This window comes from Stegostoma tigrinum, chromosome 14 (assembly GCF_030684315.1).
Source record: "Stegostoma tigrinum isolate sSteTig4 chromosome 14, sSteTig4.hap1, whole genome shotgun sequence".
Classification (NCBI taxonomy): Eukaryota; Metazoa; Chordata; class Chondrichthyes; order Orectolobiformes; family Stegostomatidae; genus Stegostoma; species Stegostoma tigrinum.
This window is the reverse complement of record NC_081367.1, coordinates 36,172,904-36,186,890: the sequence shown is the minus strand read 5'-3', so window position 1 is coordinate 36,186,890 and position 13,987 is coordinate 36,172,904. Positions and strand designations below refer to the sequence as shown.

General features: G+C 39.3%; 1 protein-coding gene across 10 annotated transcripts in view; it reads left to right on the top strand.

The window, feature by feature from the left end:
- Window positions 1-13,987, top strand: part of tbl1xr1a (TBL1X/Y related 1a) — a 145,931-nt gene that overhangs the window by 77,985 nt on the left and 53,959 nt on the right. For 2 of the 10 annotated variants that reach the window (XM_048542057.2, XM_048542054.2), the window contains one exon: window positions 10,021-10,107. The exons of the other annotated variants lie outside the window; for them this stretch is intronic. The gene's annotated coding sequence lies outside the window, so the exon portion shown is untranslated. The remainder of the gene's footprint in view (window positions 1-10,020; window positions 10,108-13,987) is intronic. 10 annotated transcript variants of the gene reach the window in all.

Below are 13,987 nucleotides of genomic sequence, written 5' to 3'. Positions count from 1 at the left end.
AATTTGGCATGTCTGTAAAGACTTTTATGAATGATGAGTAAATGAGAAGCTTTTATTTTGCATTTCATATCTTCTTTTTCTGTTCTTAAATCATGCTGATGCTTGCTGCATTCACATAGATGAACCTGAGCTATAAGTATAGCATGTTAGAGAAGAGATTTTCCTATATTATGTACATTTTCACAATTTCTTTTAGTACTGTTTTTAAAATGGCAAAAATCAGAGCGGTAAGCTGTTGCTGTGCCAAGTGTGTTTTTGTGAGATGCGATACAGTCGTGCCGCAGCTATGTTCGAATCTCATTTTCTTCAGTATCACCACGCATAACTGCAGCTAAAGTTTCAACTTTCATACCAACCATTTTATTGGCCTTCAATAATTGTTTCTTTTTTCCTGAAGCAGTTTTGTCCAACCGTTGTTCATTTTAGTAGGCATGAACCATTTGTGTGTCCTACCGGAAGAGGAATATGTTGCTTAGTTACCTTGCCAAATATCGCACATTGTTTTTGTGTAAACATGTTGCTTTTTAGCTTCCTCTGTAATTATCAGTAGCTATCTGTATTTCCATGCAGTATGCTTTCCTATTGTGAGCCTGGACTGGGTGTCATTTCTATCTTGTAGCATATATTTAGAACAGTTTAATTTTAAAAATTACATTGACAGAATAATTAAGGTAATTTTTTTTCTTTCGAATACTCTTTGGCAGTTTTTTTTTAGAAAGGGGACAAGTTGCAGCTCCTGATAAAAAGGACTTTATTAGGTATGACTTTGCAGTCGGGAACTGAGCCTTTGTAAACTAGAACAATAGTGAAAAGTAGCTGCCACCATCATGAAACAAAGAACCACAGATGCTGGAAATGCAAAACAAAAATTGGAAAAACTGAAGAAACTCAGCAGGTCTAGCAGCATCTATAGAGAGGAAAAAGTTAATGTTTTGATTTGTCATCCTCCGGCAGAACTGAAAGCGGCTTGGGAAGGGTAGTATTTGTGCTGATGATGGGATGGGGGTTGGTTTGGTTGCGGCGGGGGAGGTGTGATGAGAGAGGAGGGAGTAGAATGCATTGAGGCAGCACCAAGTGAGGGGGAAAGATTGGACAGACAAAGGGATTGCTGTTGATGAGCTGAGAGGGAGATTATGCTAAGTAGAGTGCTAGTGAGAAGTGAGAATGGTTGGAAATGGAGTAGTTTCTGCTGGAAGCAGCCCATGCAGAACAGGACATCAGGGTATAGAGGTTGGTAAACATGGAAGAGGGTGAAGTTATATTCAGTGTTGAGTCCTGAATTCTGTAAGATACCTCAGCATTTGACAAGGTATCTCAAAGTAAAAGTTGAGATGTAAGAGCCCATGGTGTTGGAAGTAATATGTTGACATGGTAGACAATCGGCAAATGCTCAGGAACCGGTGAGTGGAGATAAAGTGTTCTTTTTCAGTTTGGTGACCTGTGGGGTTCCACAGTGCTTTTGACTGCAAAAGTTTACAATATATATTAATGACTTGAAGGAAGGAAGTGAATGTACTGTGGCCACATTTGCAGATGATGCAAAAATGGGTAAAAAGGCTGATTGCAAGAGGGATGCAAACAGTTTACAGGGAAATATTAGTAGGGAGTAAGTAAGTGGGCACAAAAGTTAACAAATGCTATATAAAGTGGAAAAATGTACAGCTGTTCATTTTGGAAGGAAGACCAAAAGGAAAATATTGTTTAATGGATAAAAACTGCATCACAAAGGGGCATGGGGCTGTTTATGCATGAAATACAGAAAGCGAGCACAGGGGTGCAGCAGGCAATTAGGCAGGCTAATAGAATGTTGGTTCTTATTTCAAGTGCTTTGGAGTTTGAGTAGGGAAGTCTTCCTGCAAAAGTACAGGGTGCTGGTGAAACCACACCTAGAGTACCGTGTACAGTTTTGGCCCCTTTATTTAAGGAAAGATGTCATTTCATTGGAGGCAGTTCAGAGAATCTTCACCAGGATGATCCTCTCCATCTTGGGTCCGCCTAACCCTCTCTCCCTATTTATTCCAGAACCCTCTCCCTATCCCCCTCTCTGATGAAGGGTCTAGGCCCGAAACGTCAGCTTTTGTGCTCCTGAGATGCTGCTGGGCCTGCTGTGTTCATCCAGCCTCACATTTTATTGTCTTGGATTCTCCAGCATCTGCAGTTCCCATTATCACTGATCCCTGGAATGGATGGATTGCCTTATTTATGAGCAAAGGCTAAACAGATTGGGACTGTACTGACTGGAGTTTAGAAGTAATCTCATTGAAAGACACCAGATTTTTAAGGGGCTTGACAGAATAAGTGCTGAAAGGATGTTTCTCCTCCAAGGAAGGGAGAGTCCAGGACCAGAGACAATCGTCTCGGGAAAAAGGGACACCAATTTCAGACTAAGATGAGGAAGGATTTCCTCTCTAAAGTTGCTCACAGTGGCTTCTGTTATATTTTGCTTTTGATGCTGCACTAAATTAATGATCCAGGAGGTGTCAATAACACAATGGTGAGAAACTGTCAATACATTGTGGAACTGGAGGGGCACGGCAGGTCAGGTAGCATCAGTGGAGCAGGAAAGGCAACATTTCGGGTTTACACATTTACGAAATGTCAGCTTTCCTGCCCCTCTGCTGCTACCCTGCTGTGTTCCTCCAGCTCCACACTGTTGACTCTAACTCCAGATTCTGGTGTTTTTGCTATCTCGTAGTGAGAAACTGTTCCCTCCAGGGTATCTGTGCTTACTTGTTTCCAGATGACCAGTGGATCCTGATTATTACAGTAGTTGTCTGTGCAGTTTTCATCAATGTTAAATCTGCAGTGCAAATGTGGTATAAATCTTAGTGTTTTAGTTAAACTAGACTGTTCCAGTAGCCTACTTTGTTTTCCTTGCAGTGATTGTACAGCAAAACAGCTTCAATGTGATGGGTCTACAGGAACAGGTTTCTTCATGAATGAGCCCTTGACCTGCTGATATAAGCCTTCCCAAAACTAATGGCTTTCACCTAGCTTTTGCCTCAGGGCAGTCCTAGTGATTCACTGTATAAGGGTTGATCAAAGCAAGGATTATGTGACAGCTAAATCTTTAGGGCTGGATTGTTAATTGTACAATTGCTGTTTGATGTTCTACTGGAAAATTTTGGGTACTTATTTGGTACATGAAAGGCAAGAGTTGTCATGCTTCTGTATGAAATGAGGCAAGATTCTTCAGACAGCTAGTTCTAATTAACATGAGTCCTCCAAAGGAATGTATCAAAACTTTTCCTTGTGTGTTTGCTTTTTTAAAGCTAAATAATATTTTTTTGAACAAAATTACGTTGACTGTGGAAGTTTGCGACCTAATATAAAACCAAGTTCACTGTCAAGAATAATTTTTATATTAAAAAAAATTTATTGTATTAATTGTTTAAACAATGGAAGGGGTGGTAAGATTTCTCTATTCAGTTTAGAATGCTCCCATTTATATTCCAGAATAAAATGAAACAAAAATATTGGCTAATAAGCATTTGGGCAAATGCCCTTTTTGACTTCCACTCTGCTAAAGTGGAATATTTGATGAGTATGATGACTGGTAGAATTTAATTCAATCTTTCTATGGGTCATAATTCGTTTGTGACCTTTCTAATGATCGATGCCTGTGTTCTCAGGATTTTTTGATTCCTATTAATTAGAGTGACCAGTTTACAGTTTAGAATATTGGGGAGGAGAGAGGTAAGGCAGGCAGGAGGAAGGGCAGGAGAAATGTAAGTTGACTTAAAATTATGTGGTTTCTTCCTCCTCAGTGCTTTAGTTTGAACTTGCCCTCTGGTATTTATCAAAATGGCAAACACTGCTAGAAGCTAATAATTTTAGGCTGCTCCACACTAGCACCAGATGGCTAGAGTGATTGTGGGCAGTTAGGTTTACTGAGAGAAAACAGTGTATTGATTTTGGCTGGCTGATACAAATGCTAATAATATATAGGTGTGACTAAAACTGATCGAGATTTGACATCATCACAACAATGCTACCTTTCCCAAAAGGTATTTACATGTAATATATCATGGGAAAATGCCACAAAGATAATTTTGACTTTGGAACCCTCAGTGCTTTTTGAAATGAACTTCTGAGACCCATTTACCATCTTATTGGTCTGCAAGCATGCAAAAATAGAGCAGGACCAATTGATTTGAACCATCCATGGTTGTAGTGATTTTGGACTGGCAAGTGAGTGTGTAGAGGATGGATTAAATTCGGAAGAATCTGAAACAATGAGAAGTGTGAAGGAAATATGAAAAATGTAGAAAAACAACATAAAATTTGTACATGTGTACAACTTCAGGACATCCCAATGTGCTTTGCAGCCAGTGTAGCCGGTATTAAAATAAGAAATCCAGCAGCCAGTTTGCACAAGCGTCAATGTTATAGTGATTCAATAATCTTCATGGTGAGTGAGGAGTGTATAATCACCAGGACATCAGAAATATGTTTTATTTTTCTTTTGAGGTAGTACCAGGAATCTGTTTACGTTCACCTGAGAGGACAGAAGGAACCTTGACATCTCGTACTTTAGTGCAATGTCAGCTCAGATTTTGTATCCAATTTTTCTTTTCTTTCAAAACGTGGGTGCTACTGACTAGGCCAACACTTATTGTCCATCTCTTATTGCCCAGAGGGCAGTTACCCATTGTTTTGGATTTAATTTCTCATGGAGGCCAGATTTGGACATTAATGACTGACAGTCAACAACAGTTCCATGTTCATAACTAGGTGCTTAATTTCAGATTCCTATTGAATTCAAATCCCGCATCTGTCATGGGTGGAATTGAACCTGGCTCCTCAACCTTGCTGGTATCTAGATCGGTAGCAATAATGCCACTAGGCCACAGTCTCCTGAAGTCCTGTAGAGATTTCTAAATTGGAGAGGTTTCAAGAGGAGCAGGGGGAAATTGGGTCCATGGAGAGATGGTGGATTGCTGCTGGTAGGTTTTGGTGGACAGGATGTGATAAGAAAATTGAGTTGACGATGTGGACAGGGAGGATAAATATAAAACAGAAAGAATAAAAATAATATATGAATTTAAAACAGGCTTGCATAAAGTGAGAGAAATAGCACAGCGCAGTAACTTGAGGAAAATAGACATATGTGGGAGAATTAATAAAGCAGGTAAATATGACATTGATAACTTGAAAGACCTGGACATGTCAAAGCTAGGCTTTAAAGTTAAATTTAAAATTGGACTAGCTCATTGCCAGGAGGACTGTGTTGAATTAATTAAATAATGGAATGGAAAAAAAAATTTTGTTGCTCTAGGTGTAAGTAAATGAATTTCAAACTTAGTGTGAAACTGTTCCAGGAAGATGCAGTAACAGCAGTGGCTTTTTTGTGATGAAGTTCTTGGAGAATTGTTGAGATGACAGTGAGCAACAATCATGTTACTGGAGGACCAGATAGTGGTCCAGCAAGTGAGCAATCAGGTAGAAAGGCTGTGTGGATTATTTTGCAAGCTTTGTAGGATTAGATCCTGAGGTGGGGTTTAAGACAAAGTATATCAGTGGCAGTGTTGTGGGCAAAGATTGCCATGAGAAACGTGTTCCAGGAATGGAACCCGTGGCATTTGAAACAAACAGAAATTGGGAAATCTAACAATTCTGTACACCCTGAGTACAAGTAGAATTTGTAAGTTGTCTTTGCTCTTGGCAAGCTGTCTGAAATTCTTGAGGAACGCATTGCTCTAGCACCATCTGTTGGTGAATATTAAATATTGCAGTTAAAATTCATGTCATGCTACAGGTGACCCCAGCACACTATGTAAGCTCTCACATACACACTCACTCAGCGCGCATGCGTTTATACACGCACAGACCTTCTCTCGCTCACACTCGCACACCCCCTCACCCACAACCCCCTTACCCATGTTCCCCTCGTCCCGCCTCCTGCAAGCTCTCTCATCTCTCTCTCTTTTTCTCGCTTGTGCTCATTCATTGTGTGTGTGTGTGTGTGTGTGTGTGTGTGTGTGTGTGTGTGTGTGTGTGTGTGTAAGTGTAAAAATAAAGTCTCTCTCGCTCCCTCTCTCTCTGCTATTCTAACTGATTAAAGATTCAACAGGAGGCAGTCAGTGAGTCTTTTTTTTAAGGGTTGTTACCTTTCTGCTTATAAATCCTGTGTCGCGATACCTCCCCTTCTACACTACACCTGGGGAAGGAGCAGAGCTCCAAAATCTAGTGTTTTCAAATAAACCTGTTATAACCTGGTGTCATGTGATTTTTGACTTCGTCCACTCCAGTCCAACACTGGTACCTCCACATCACAACAAATAGTGTTAAGTTCATTTGATCATGGTCGCACAATGTCGGCTGGTATTGTATGCATACAGTGTCACAGACCATGAAAATTAATTTTTAAGAAACTTCTGGATTCAATGTATTATAGTTGTAGTTGATTTTTCTTGATTGCATTGCTAAATGAGTTAGAATTTATTCATTTTGCAAAACGTTAAAATGTAAAGGTAATTTTTTTGACTTCTAATTTCTTGATTAATTATGGTATGAACATAATTGGTCACACCTGAATTCATTAGTACCTGGTTTGCTACCCAGCAGAGACATTATTCCAGTCAGCTGGGCACTTATGTAATGCTGTTTGATTATTTATCTTTCATTGCTTTATTATTTAATAGTTTGGTTCATTTACTATATTTTGCACATTAACCATGAGGTTTGGCTTAAAATTGATTTTTTTAGTAAAGTAAATTTTGATGTTGTGCTCTGTTTAATTACTCTGAAGACAAAGTGGACTGAAAAAATAAACTGTCTCCTTTTCCAAGCTGGAGGGACATTGGATTGATAGAAGAACAGTACTGGAAATACTGGCTGGCAGCATCTCTGAGGAAAGAAACTGTTGACATATCCAATATGACATTTTTGGAAGGCAGAAGCAGTAATGTTTGAAAGTTGTTTTCATGACCGGAGGAAGCTATATGATTAGGTTTGCAAGGGGCCATTTCAAGAGGATAAGCACAGGTTGGTGGAATGGGCTGTTTTTAAAAAAAATTGAGGCTGAGATGGCTGATTTTGCTTTCACAAAACAGTAAGTGATCAGAGATAATGGGAAGTGCAGATGCTGGAGAATCCAAGATAACGAAATGTGGAGCTGGATGAACACAGCAGGCCAAGCAGCATCTCAGGAGCGCAAAAGCTGACGTTTTGGACCTAGACCCTTCATCAGAATTGGGTTCACCTTTGAAAAAGAATACAAGCAGATTTGATAAGGTAGATTTCAAGGATGCTAAACAGAGATAAACTGTTCCACTAGAATGGTTAAGAACCACAGGAGACTAGTGTCCTCTGTTTCAAAGTGAGTAGCTTTTAATAAAAAAAGGAAAAACTTGCCCTTGCACCAAGTGGCTAAGGTCTGGAATTCAGAATGTGATGGAGGCAGTTGCAGTCATTAATTTCAAATGGAATTGGATAAGCACATGGACTACAGCAGTTCAAGATGGCAGCTTCTCAAGTGCGACTAGGGATTGGTAATAAATGTTAGCTAGCCAATGATGCCCATGTCCTTCAAGTGAATTTAAAAAAAAAGTTCATCTCAAAACAAAAACTTTGTAAGACTACAAATCAATAGCAACGGTGCAGCTCCTCTCACTACGCCATACTTTGGCTGATATTTTTATTTTTCTGATACTCCCACTTCCTTTCAATATCTTATCTTAGAACATAGAACAGTACAGCACAGAAGAGGCCCTTCAGCCCACAATGTTGTGCCGACCATTGATCCTCATGTATGCACCCTCAAATTTCTGTGACCATATGCATGTCCAGCAGTCTCTTAAATGACCCCAATGACCTTGCTTCCACAACTACTGCTGGCAACGCATTCCATGCTCTCTCAACTCTCTGTGTAAAGAACCCGCCTCTGACATCCCCTCTATACTTTCCACCAACCAGCTTAAAACTATGACCCCTCATGCTAGCCATTTCTGCCCTGGGAAATAGTCTCTGGCTATCAACTCCATCTATGCCTCTCATTATCTTGTATACCTCAATTAGGTCCCCTCTCCTCCTCCTTTTCTCCAATGAAAAGAGACCGAGCTCAGTCAACCTCTCTTCATAAGATAAGCCCTCCAGTCCAGGCAGCATCCTGGTAAACCTCCTCTGAACCCTCTCCAAAGCATCCACATCTTTCCTATAATAGGGCGACCAGAACTGGACGCAGTATTCCAAGTGCGGTCTAACCAAAGTTTTATAGAGCTGCAACAAGATCTCACGACTCTTAAACTCAATCCCCCTGTTAGTGAAAGCCAAAACACCATATGCTTTCTTAACAACCCTGTCCGCTTAGGTGGCCATTTTAAGGGATCTGTGTATCTGCACACCAAGATCCCTCTGTTCCTCCACACTGCCAAGAATCCTATCCTTAATCCTGTACTCAGCTTTCAAATTCGACCTTCCAAAATGCATCACCTCGCATTTATCCAGGTTGAACTCCATCAGCCACCTCTCAGCCCATCTCTGCATCCTGTCAATGTCCCGCTGCAGCCTACAACAGCCCTCTATGCTGTCAACGACACCTCCGACCTTTGTGTCGTCTGCAAACTTGCTGACCCATCCTTCAATCCCCTCATCCAAGTCATTAATAAAAATTACAAACAGTAGAGGCCCAAGGACAGAGCCCTGTGGAACCCCACTCACCACTGACTTCCAGGCAGAATATTTTCCTTCTACTACCACTCGCTGCCTTCTGTTGGCCAGCCAATTCTGTATCCAGACAGCTAAGTTCCCCTGTATCCCATTCCTCCTGACCTTCTGAATGAGCCTACCATGGGGAACCTTATCAAATGCCTTACTTACTTATCTTATTGCTTCCATTCATCATCCTTTCCAGCAAATTACTTTTCATCTTTGGTAATTTCAACCTCCATCTCAAATCGTGCTGTACTTTTTGTCCACTGAATTCAGTGCCATCCCATCCATCTGTGATCATTCCACATCATCTCTCAACCCCATATTCGCAAAACATCAAGTGAACTTGCTACTCCTGTTGTGTCAATAAGATAATCTCTCATCAGTCTCTCATCACATTCTCATCCAAGTTCACTATATGATCAGAATATAGTTGGAGCATATAACCAGAAACAATTCAAAAGATTGGATAGAAACCTGGGGCAGAATATGAAGGCCTAGGCTGGAGTGGAGTAAATTGTGTAAAAAATTTAGTTAAGACAAGAGGTAAGGTGGGGATGGGATTATTGATACTGCAGAGAACATTATGGATAGGTTTGGCATCAGATGTTGCAGAGCAGAGAGTAGGCTGGATTTGGAAATTTTCTGGGATGCCTTAAGAGTGTGACAGAGCTTTGAATGACAGTGGGAACCAGGTTGGGGTTTTTGAGCTGTCAGTTGCTAGGCTGCAAGAGTTAGGAATGTAACTGGGGTACATTAGATAGTTGGTTTTTTTTGCTGCTGGACTCGAGCATGGGGAGACTGGGGATTTATTACCTCTAGGCCAGAAACATTTAACAACTTAAAAAAAAACTTTTAAAGTGACCTTTAAAGCATTGAGTTTCTACACCCTTTTAAAATTTTATTCAATCCATTGTATAGTCTAAGTTTCATCACGTAGCGTGGTCTCTAAGAAAAAGATGTTTTGTGCTGCAAAACAATTACATATTGCACCCATAACCTGTAAATTTTAAATCTATTATTTAAAGCTTGTGAGAATGTTTCAGCATTGTGATGCCTAGTTCAAAATGAGACCTTGATATTTGTTTCTACATCAGAATCAAAAGAGAATTTTTAAAGGATTGAAGGGTTTTAAAAAGAAATATTTGACCCCTTGTAGTCATCACTTTTTAAGAATAGTAAAGGATTGTCCTGTTTACTCTCTAACTAATGGAATGCAAATGATTCAATTGTCAAAGTCAAACATCAAAATTCAAAAGAACTTCTCCCATTATCCTAATAGCAAAAGAGTAATTGTGAAGTAATGCGAAGAAATATGAAGTGGGGTAAGCTAAAATAATGTTAATGAACTAAATGATTCCTTTCTAGGAGATTCATTAGACAAGGCTCTCAGAAGATTCAACCACTAAAGATAATTTCAAAATTAAAGCACAAAATTCTGGAAACCTTTAACAGGTATGGCAACACCCGTGAAAAGAAAACCAGGAGCTAACATTTCAGATTGGTCCTTTATCAAAATGAGCAATATTGCTCATAATCACATTTTAGCCTCTGTTCAAAGGCTGAAGACCAATATGCCCTATGGAAAGGCATCACGGGCACAAGGAAACTAACGAGATCCGCTACAAAATTTTCAGAGTGCTTATGAGACAATCAAGTTCAGGGAATGTCTCACTAATGTGAAAAGGAACCAGGTTAGCACCTATTTTCAGGAAAGGCAATTAAAATATATCAAAGAAAGTCTAACTTATTGCTTTGACATTGGTAATTGGTAGAATAATGGAATGAATCATAAAGAGCAAGATGGACTGCCTCCCCTCATGGCTCCAACTTCAGTAAACCACATCTTCATGGCTTGTATTCTCTCCCTTACTGATTTGAACCCAACACACTGATCTTTGAAACCATATCCTTATTTCAAATCTTTATGATTTGGCTGCATCAAGACTGTGTCTTTGACTTTGCAACATTCGTCTTCTCCAACGCTGACAATTCATGTCAGCATCTTCAGCTTTCTCAATGTTATTTTTGTAATCATTTTATTAATTATTCTAACAGTACTTCCCTTGCTTCAAATCCACTTCTCCCAACAAGCTTTTGTTGGGAGAAGTTAACTTTGCTATTGTATTTGGTATCAGTCTTTCACTTCATTAAAGCAATATGGGATGCTTTTCTATTTTATAGATGCATGTTTGTCAATGCCCAAATGGCTACACCCCCAGAATATCATACAAGAATTTCATGATTAGTAAGTTTCTTTGATTTAAAGTTAAAGCTTTGAGCTCTTCAATCCTTAAGAAATGCTAATAAAGCAACTAATATCAAGCTTGTAATTTAACTTTACCAAAATTTTATCTACCAGCTAATTTGTATTTTTCAAATACAGCTTCATAATTTTTAGGAATATGGAAACATAAGATCTTAAATAAAACTTAGTTTTACTTGGCCTTGGATTTTGTCTCATGCATCCAAAATCAGGAATGGGAAAGCATTCTAAAACATGAGAGCTTACAATATAGACTGCAAATCACATTGAAGGTTTTGTAGAAGCTTTTGGCTCCACTGTTGCACATTTTTGTTAATTATCCTTTAATTATCCCAGCAAATATGTGAGCAGCAATCTTGCTTCAGTATATTAACTTGTAATTTCTTCTTTACAGTGAAATCCAAATAGAGCTTATGGCAATCTCAAAAAAAGTAATACTTTAGGAAGCTTACAGCAATATAGAAAGTTAGTGGCGTGAAGTGTAAAAGGAGCTGAAGAAAGCCAAAATTGGATATGAAGAAATATTGCCTGATAAAATTAAGGCAAGTCCAAAACTGTTTCATGAGCACGTTAAGGGCAAATGGATGACTGAGGAAACGGTTGGGCTGTCAGGGATGAACTAACTTGTGTGTAAATGTAGAACATGTGGACAGGGTTTAAAGTGAAGTTTTTACCTTTGCCCTCACCAATTAGTGGATTGAGGCAGATATTCCATTTGAAGATGAGTATGAAATAATAGATGAAACGCATGTAATGAGAGGGTAAGTATGGGGGGGGGGGGAACTGACCACCTTGAAGGTGCATAAATCACTGGGGCTGAATAAATTGTATCTTAGGCTGTTGACAAAAGTGAAGGTGAAAATTTTCCAATCCCTACTGGATACAAGCGAGAAAGTGGAGGCTTGGAGGTCTGTAGTATTGTAGCATTGTTTAAAAAGTCTGCAAGGGTTGGCCAAATAATTAATAGGTTGGTCAGCCTGACAAATTGTTGAAATCAGCATTCAGAGATAGAATTAATTGTCACTCGGAGAGGTACGCATTTATCGGGGAATATCCACATGGTTTTGTTAAGAGAACTTGTCTTATTGACATAATTGAACTTTTTGAGTAAGCAACAAGGGGCATGAGGATAGTGTAAGACCTTTGACAAGATCTCACATGGCAGACTATTAAGAAAAATTAAAGCCTTTGGGATAGAGGAGACTGTGGTGAGTGAGATCCAAAATGGCTCAGTGACAGAAAACAAAGGGTAATGATTGACAGATCTTTTTGTGAATGGAAATAGCTTCCAGTAGTGTTCAACAGGCCTTCGTTTTAGGCCCTTTGCTGTATGTTGTAATATTAATGATTTAGAGTTAAATGTGGGTGTCATAATTGAGAAGTTTGCTGACAATAGAAAAATTGGTTATATGGTAGATAGTGAAAAAGATGGCTGTCAATTGCAGGAAGATGCCAATGGTTTAGCGAGTGGATAGAGAATCAGCAAATGGAATACAAACTGGAGAAGTGTGAATCATGCGTTTGGAGAGGGCAAGCAAGGCAAGGGAAAACACAATAATTGGAAGAATGAAATAAAAGTAGAAAATGCTGGAGAAAATCAACAGATTTGGCAGCATCAATGGGAGGAGTTAGTGTTCAATTTCAAGTCCAGTGACTTTGGAACAAGTTTCCAGCCTGATTATGATTTTTTTACAGTTTCTTGGTAGTTTAAAAAATGAGATATTAAAAGCTGTTTTGTTTTTACCCGTTTTGATGTCCTTTCATTTGATTAAAGCTCTAATCTTTAATGGAATATCAGTATCTTGTCTGCCCACTACTTGTGCAGTGCTGATCCTGACTGTTGTGAAGACAATAGTTCAAAACTGATGCCCAAGTAACTAGCAAGGAAGCTTTGGTGCGTTTAAAGGTTTGTTTACTTTGTGAATTTTCAAGCACATACCTCCTACTTCAGTCAATCGATGTAAAGTAATTTGTGTGGATCATTGATAATTTGAAGCTTTGATACATCTTGAAAATGTGATCAAACTGCTTAATTTGTCAACTTGTGAAAGCATTCTGGTATTTTACATTTACTGGTAGAAACTTCTTGAAAAGGTCTAGGATGTCTGATTTGATTATAGTGTTTTTAAAAATCAAACTTTATTAAAGAAGTTGCCATATTTTTTCATAGTATTCAGCACAAACCTCCCTGATTTTAACCCCCCCACTCACCTGATGGTTTGCTGTGATATCAAGCCAAAAATCGCCTGTGTTCTGTTTTCTCATCTCTGCTATCGAATTAAACCTCTTCATACAGGTGAATCGTGTTGGGTAAGATATCTCCTTTAATTTACCGTGTTGGATAAGGATTTAACATAGAACAATACAGCACAGTACAGGCCCTTTGGCCCACAATGTTGTGCTGAACTTCTACCCGAAACCTAAGGTCTGTCTAACTTCCACCACTACCTTGTACTATCATCCATATGCCTATCTAATAGCAGCTTAAATGCCCCTAATGAGGCTGACTATACTAGCTTCTCTGACAATGCATTCCATGCCCCTACCACACTCTGAGTAAAGAACCTACCTCTGACATCTCCCCAATATCTGCCCCCTTCTCTTTAAAACTGTGTCATCATAAAAGCTACCTCCACCCTAGGAAAAAGTTTCTAGCTGTCTACTTTATCTATACCTCTGAATATTTTGTATTCCTCTATCAAGTCACCTCTCATCCTTTGTCGTTATAAAGAGAAAAGCTATAGCTCTCTCAACCTTTCCTTGTAAGACCTTTCTTCCATTCCAGGCAACATCCTGGTAAATCTCCTCTGCACCTTTTCCAATGCTTCCACATCTTTCCTGTAATGAGGTGACCAGAGCTGGACACAGTACCCCAGGCTTTTGTATAGTTGGAGCATAACTTCTCTGTCCTTGACCTCAATCCCTCTATTAATGAAAGCTAACCTACCATATGCCTTCTTAACAACTCTTCACCTGGGTGGCAGCTTTCAGGGAACTGTGGACATGAACCCCAAGATCCCTCTGCTCCTCCACACTGCCAAGAATCTCTCCGTTAACCCTGTATTCTGC